The sequence below is a fragment of the Panthera pardus genome, unplaced genomic scaffold (assembly GCF_024362965.1).
Source record: "Panthera pardus isolate Hobbes unplaced genomic scaffold, ASM2436296v1 HiC_scaffold_27, whole genome shotgun sequence".
Classification (NCBI taxonomy): Eukaryota; Metazoa; Chordata; class Mammalia; order Carnivora; family Felidae; genus Panthera; species Panthera pardus.
Genome location: NW_026526843.1, coordinates 46,225,042 through 46,233,020, shown reverse-complemented (window position 1 = coordinate 46,233,020; position 7,979 = coordinate 46,225,042).

The following is a 7,979-nucleotide window of genomic DNA, read 5'->3' as shown; positions in this document are numbered from 1 at the left end:
TAGACTGAGGGAGGGATGCTCAATTAATGTTTATTATGGTTCTTGTTGGTGACAATAATACTTTAAAAATGGTGATGATGAGGGGGGCCTGGGTGGCTCAGTCAGTTAAGCGTCTGACTTCTGCTCAGGTCATGATCTCCTGGTTTGTGTGCTCGAGCCCTGCATCGTGCTCTGTGCTGACAGCTCAGAGCCTGGAACTGGCTTCGGGTTCTGTGTCACCCTCTCTCTCTGCCCCTCCCCTGCTCATCCTCTCTCTCTCTCTCTCTCAAAAATAAACAATTTTTTAAAAAATTGTTTAAAAAATTTTTTAAAGAATTAAAAAAAATGGTGATGATGATGAATCTTCCTCTCCCACACTTCCTCCAGGAAACCATGCAAGACTCAGGCACACGCCTTTCTAAAAGCTGTAGCCACTGTAGCTGGGGCATAAAGTCCTTTGGGACACCTACTGCCTCAGTTAGCCATTCAGTTCACAAGAGCATGCCAGGCCACATGATATGTCCCTTCTTCGAGTTCCTACAGCACTTTTTTTTTGTCAACACCATGGTTTACTACCAAATTACAAACTATTTCAAGTATATTAATTTTTATTCCACAACTACATTTTGCCATAAGCTCCTTAAAGGCAGAGCCTCTACTGTTACACATTTTTTTGGATTCCCCCATGGCTGATATAGACCTGTAAGTTTCCTGCCATCTGATCCTCCTCACCCACCAGCTATTCTATCCTCAGCTCTAGGACTCTCTTTAGGTCACTAAATCCTCTGGTCTCTTATTTCTTTGTTCCTTTTACCTTGCTGGGAGAAACTGAGAATTTGCCCTGTTTCTGTCCAACTCTCTTTCCTTATAGGCAATCTCTCCAGTCCTTTATTCTTCTTAGGAGTAGAGACACTGGAAATGTTGACAGTCATGAGACTACTGAGGCCCTGGGAACACCTTCAAAATTAAGACCACTCATCTCCCAAAAACTGGTCATCTGAGGTGATATCCCTAGGCAGCCCCCTGAATACTTGCTAGTGTTCATGGTCAATTTCCTCTTCTTGCAGAACCAAAGTTCTGCAGGCAAGGGAGACCCAAGATTTTACTTTCCCTTGCAACACTTCCAACCCCAACTCAGCAGGAAGAGTCTAAAAGCTCTTGGCATCTTTATTAGCATTCAGAACACCTCTGAACCACACAAGCCTCTGGGATAGGTTTAAACTTTCAAAGCCACTGAGGGCAGGGCTGACTTGTAAGAGGTAGCTGGCATGCAGGAAAGAAGAGGAAAGGACAGGTGCCCAGGTGGCTCAGTCAGTTAAGCGTCTGACTTCAGCTCAGGTCATAATCTCCTGGTTCGTGAGTTCGAGCCCTGCGTCAGGCTCTGTGCTGACAGTTCAAAGCCTGAAGCCTGCTTCAGATTCTGTGTCTCCCTCTCTCTCTGCCCCTTCCCCGTTCACACTCTGTCTCTCTCACTCTCTCTCAAAAGTAAATAAACACTGCAAAAAATTTAAAGAGGAGAGGAAGGAGTGAAATGTGCAAGTGGCTGATAGTCATCATAGAATACTAGCTGGTGGGAGGTGATGTGCAAGGCCCAGAGAATCTGGTAGCTAGGATGGAACAATGGTTTCCTTCTATAGAAAGCTCAGTTTGAACTGTTAGAATCATAATAATTTTTTAATGTTTATTTTTTTCTGAGAGAGAGAGACAGAGTGCGAGCAGGGGAGGAGCAGAGAGAGGGAGACACAATCTGAAGCAGGCTCCAGGCTCTGAGCTGTCAGCACAGAGCTAGACACGGGGCTCAAACACACAGACTGTGAGATCATGACCTGAGCTGAAGTTGGACACTTAACTGACTGAGCCACCCAGGCGCCCAGAACTTTTAGAATATTTAAAAGATATCTAATGCAAAATCAGTTACATAGCCTCTGGACCTTCTCTTTTCACTGTAAGCTCCCTAAGGACAGAGAATTTTTCCTATCCTTTTCAGAGCCACTCCTTCATCAGTATCATCCATAGGTGAGATCTGGGCCTGGAGTTAAAACACAAGGGAGTTCCCTGAAGCCCTTCTCCCTAGCATTTTTGTTTTTTAAAATCTGGTTAAAGGGCATCTGGGTGGGGGTGCTTGGGTGGCTCAGTTGGTTAGTCGGCCAACTTCGGCTCAGGTCATGATCTCACGGTTCATGGGTTTGAGCCCTGCATCAGGCTCTGTGCTGACAGCTTGGAGCCTGGAGCCTGGAGCCTGCTTCAGAATCTGTGATTCCCCCCCTCTCTCTGTACCCTTCCCAGCTCATGCTCTGTCTCTGTCTCTCAAAGAATAAATAAACGTTAAAAAAATTTTTTTTTAAAAAAAGGCATCTGGGTGGCTCAGTTAAGCATGACTCTTGATTTCATCTCAGGTCATGATCTCGCAGTTTGTGGGTTCGAGGCCTGCATCAGGCTCCGCACTGTTAGCGCGGAGCCTGAGGGAGATTCTCTCTCTCCCTTCTCTCTCTGCCCATACCCCGCTTGCTCTTTCACAAAATAAATAAATAAACTTTAAAATTTTTAATAAAAATCTGGTTAAAATTACCATCTAAATTAGCATTGTCAGGGAAGAAGTGCTATTGCAAAATGCGGCATGGAATTTGGGGACAATGGGTGTTGCCAGGCAGATGGCAAGCTCTACATACATTGCCTAGTAGACGGGAGGGACAGGACAGAGGAGTGTGATAGATAGTATTTATTTTTTAAGCCTTGTTTTTTCTTTTTTTAAATAATGGCTATACTGAGATCTGATTCACATACCATACAATTCACCCATTTAAAGGGTAATATTCAATGGATTTAGTACAAAGTTGTGCAGCCATTACCATTACCTAATTCCAGAACATTTTCATTACCCTCAAAAGAAACCCCATACCCATTAAGCCCTTGCTACCCATTCCGTTCCCCCACCCAGCCCTAGACAACCAGTAATCTACTTTCCATCTCTATGGATTTATCTATTCTGGACATTTCAAATAAATTGAATCATACAATATATGGCCTTTTGTGTGTCTGGCTTCTTTCACTTAGCATAATGTTATCAAAATTCATCCACGTTGTAGAATGTATTAGCATTTCATTTCTTTTTATGGTGAATAATATTCCATTGTATGAATATATCACATTTTGTTTATCCATTTATAAGTTTATGGACATCAGGGTTTGTATTAGGGTTTTCCAGAGAAACAGAACAGGAGGGTAGGGCAGGGCAGGGAGATAGTTTAAAGAATTGGCTCACACCATTATGAGGGCTGCTTTGCAGGGCAGGCAAGCAGGATGCAAATTCAGGAAAGAGTTGATGTTGCAGTCTTGAGTACAAAGGCTGCAAACAGAACTTTTTTTAATTAAGCTTTTAATTTAAATTCCAGTATTATTAACATACAGTGTTATATTAGTCTCAGGTGTATGATATAGTGATTCAACAATTCCATACATTACTCAGCACTCATCAGGACAAATGTACACTCCTTAATTCCCTTCACCTATTTCACCCATTCTGCCCCACCCACCTGCCCTCTGGTAACTATCAGTTTGTTCTCTATTGTTAAGAGTCTGTTTTGTAAACAAATGTGAACATATGGGAAGGGGAGGAGAATAAGAAGAGAGGGAAACAAACCACAGAGACTCTTAAAGATAGAGAACAAAGTGAGGGTTGATGGAAGGAGGTGGGTGGAAGATGGGCTAGATGGGTGATGGGTATTAAGAAGAGCACGTGTGATGGGCACTGGGTATTGTATGTTAAGTGATGAATCACTGAATTCTACTCCTGAAATCAATATTGCACTGTATGCTAACTAAAATTTAGATAAAAAAAGGGTCTGTTTCTTGGTTTGCCTCTCTTTTTTTTTCTCCCTATGTTCATTTGTTTTGTTTCTTAAGTTCCACATATGAGTGAAATCATATGGTATTTGTCTTTCTCTAATTTATTTCGCTTAGCATTATACTCTCTAGCTCCATCCATGTTGTGGCAAATGGTAAGATTCCATTATTTTTTATGGCTGTATAATATTCCATTGTACATATAATACATATATACAATATTTGTTGAGGCTTGTTTTATGGCTAACGTGGTATGTTCTGGAAAATGTTCCATGTGCATTTGAAAAGAATATGTATTCTGCTGTATTAAGATAGAATTTTCTGAATATATCTCTTAAATACATGTGGTCCAGTGTGTCATTCAAAGAAACAGGCAGAATTTCTGTGTTGCAGTCTGAAGATAGACTCCTAGGGTCTTCAACTGATTGGATGAGGTCCAGGCAAATTTTGGAGGGTAAGAGATTTTACTCAAGGTCTACTGATTTAGATGTTGATCACATCCAAAAAAAATACTTTCACAGTACATCTAGACTGCTGTTTGACCAAACAACTGGACACCAAGGCCTAGCCAAGTTGACACATAAAATTAACCATCATAGGGTCATTTTCACTTTTTTGGCTAGTATGAATAGTACACTTAGGAATATTCATATATACCTTTTTGCATAAACATGTTTTCAATTCACATAGGTACATATCTACAGATAAAATGCTGGATCATATGATAACTACATGTAAACAAAAAGTCACCTGTAGTTTGCTCCCTAGTATAATTCAGTAAGAATTAAACTGTCTGCATACACTTTCATATTATTTCTTATTGGGCACATTATGCACTCATTGGACCTTGAGGTATTCAACCTTATGGCCAAGGAAAGGAGATATTCCAGCAGGGCCAAGAGGAGAAAGAGACTCCCCCTAGAGTACATGATGAGTCAATGAATGAGTTAAGAGTAGAAAGCAACAGTTAAGATCATGAATCTTGTGCCATTACCAAATTACCCGACTGGTACTCCTGCCTCTCCTACTTGTCTTTACTACTAAAGGGTCCCCAAACCATAAAAAAAAACTTCAGCTCTAATTAAAAAAAATTAAATATGGAGTTTTTATTACTGGGAGAAGTCAGAACAGCAGGAAAAGTAGGGTAAATTAGGTTGGAAACGTCAGACCCTGGAAAGAGAAATCAGGTAAACACAGGCTAGTGAGATCACAGTGGCCAGATAATACACAGTCATGCCTATCAGGACAGAAATCAGGCTGTGCCAAATCTCTCTGACAGTAGCAGTGTGTAGTAAAAAAGAGTCACATTATGGACTGGAGTAAAAAAGTGCAGGTTTTAAATCTGGATCTGCTTCTAAAACTCTGTGTGTCCTTGGCCCTCTCTGGAATCTCTAAGATGCCTTCTAGCCTAATATCCTGTGACATCTGTGTAGTTAGGTATGGCTAGACATCCTAGAATCTCTGATTTCATGCATAATACTGTGGTTTTATAGAATCAAGCAACCAAAAACAAGCCAATGACCAAAGAGCCCTTACCAATTTCTCCTAGAGTCCTAGAGATATATTGTCACATGTGAAATATAATATATATAAACATGTTTATAATAGCCAAAGACTGGATGAAAGCTAAATATCCACCAACAAAGGACTGCTTAAATACATTCTGCTCATCTATAAGAAGGATGCAATACTGTGCAGCCATGCAGCCATAAAGATATGCAAGTATCTTTAAGTACTGATATGAAACAGTAGTCTATAGATTAAGTGAAAAAAAGCAAGGTGCAGAATAGTATTTATGGTATGCCACAATTTGTATAAAAATTAAGGGTGTATATATACAAATATACATACAGTATCTCTGGGTGGATACACACACGCACAAAAACTGGTTAACAGTGACTGACTCCAGGGAAGGGAAATGGACAACTAGGGAGACAGCAGGGAAAATAGGTATTCATTTGTTCAAAACAGAACCTTAACCTGGGGTGCCTGGGTGGTTCTGCTGGTTAAGCATCTGACTTTGGCCTCAGGTCATGATCTCACAGTTCGTGAGTTGGAGACCTATGTCGGGCTCTGTGCTGACAGCTCAGAGCCTGGAGCCTGCTTCAGATTCTGTATCTCCCTCTCTTTGACCCCCGCACCCCTCCCCCCGCTCATGCGCTCTCTCTCTCTCTCTCTCTCTCTCAAAAATAAGTAAACATTAAAAGAAAATTTAAGAAGAACTTTAACCAATCATGTAACAGACCCATCTTTTTCAACTATGTAATAGAATTTAAGTGAACAAAGTTAGGAGTGATTTTGTTTTTGGAAGCTGAAAGAAGAGTCTAAGGCAATGTTCTTGCTCAGCCTATCTTAGAAGTATGTATGTGGCCATCCCAGGTCTCTAGCTATTTCCCTCGTTCTCTGCCCTCAAGGCTTGAAGGTGTATCTTGAGAGTTGCTTCAGGCAGCTAACTGACAAAGGAAACTGGAGAGGCTAGGAGAAGCTTCTGTTTGGGTGAGGCCTGGAAAGAAGAGTGAAGACAGAAGTTCATAGTGACCAGGAGTTCACAAACTCCCAAGTGAGGCACACAGGAGTTTCTCATTCCTTGAAAAAGCTGTGGCTGATGCCATGGTATATCATGGGGTCACTAATACCAGGACATATACCATACCAATACCCAGACGAGAAACTGAATTCTATTTTAATTATCAGTCCCCTAGAAGAACAAAAAGAAGTCATTCTTGTTTCTCAAATAAATATCATAAACAGCATTCATTGAAAGTTAGTAACAGTATAAAAAATACAAAGTTTAAAAAGATGAAATTCATAGCCAGTAACTTAACCATAGGTTAATACATTCAGTGAGAAGAACAATCTGTCCTCTATCGAGATTTAATTTATGAAGGATACCCATATGTTAAATTAAGTGAAGAATTAAGCTTTGAAATATAACTCAATAGGCAAAAAGTCTAGGGCCTGGTTTTAATATTGTAAGTGGGAAAATTTAACATTTTTTTTGAAATGCAACTGCTCAACTTTATTATACAAGTTAGAATAAACTAAAAGAGCTTTTTAGTTTAAATAATATTAACAACAACACTGAGTGTCTACTATATGCCAAGTACAGTTGTAAGCTGTTTATGATCTCATTTAATACTCACAATGTCCTTAGGAGATAGGAGCTAGGATCGTCTCCAGCTTATGAATAAGGACACTGGAGCACAGAAAAGCTAAGTGGCTTCTCTAAGCTAAAACAGTTTACATCGTCGGGCTAGGGTTTGAACCCAGGAAGCAGGCTCTAGTGCCTGGGCCCTAGTCATTTCAAACAGCAGAAAAATTGTGTGATAAATTGAAATATAGGAAATATTAGGAATCAATTTGACAATTTGAAGGACACCAGCCAGAAATAAGATCTGCATTTGTGAAATTCATATCTGGACTGTTTTAACAGTCACCTGGCTGGTTTCTTTACCTAGTTTCTATATGCTACACTTTCCCACATTATCTAGCTTCCTGTGATACCTCTATCATTATGTCACTCCTTTGACCTAAAGCTTCCAAGGGCTCCCTTCTGCCTATCTAATATATCTCAGACCTGAATGTGCATCATACACACCTGAGGAGTTTGCTTAAAATACTGATTTCCTAAGTTGCAACTCCCAAAATTTGATTTAGTAGGTCAGGGTGGGTCCTGGGAATCTGTGTTTTAAGCAAGCCTCGCAAAAACACTGGCCTATGTGGACAAAGCCCAAATATTTTGTTCTAGCATTCAAGGCTGTCCATGACCTGACCCAAAACCACCTAAATGCTAATATAAATGCTCTATTCTAGAATGCCTATTGTCCTAAAACTTCTCATATAGGAGGTATTTCTAATTCTAAATCTTTGCCTACCCCCTCCAACCCATCTGCAATGACCTTCTGCCTTCTATCCTACTATTCAAACACTCTATATCCTTCAAGGTGAAGCCCAAGTTTCACCTGCTCTACAGGTCTCTCCTTAAATTATCCATCCCATAAAGGTATCATTCTTTTTCTGAACAATTAAGTCTCTACTGTCTGACCCCAATCCTTTTGGCATTTAACTGGTTTCAAGAGTATATGCCTTGCTTCCTCAACTAGACTGATGGCTGCCACTACCTACATGTGCCTATTTAAACTAATTAAGATTAAATA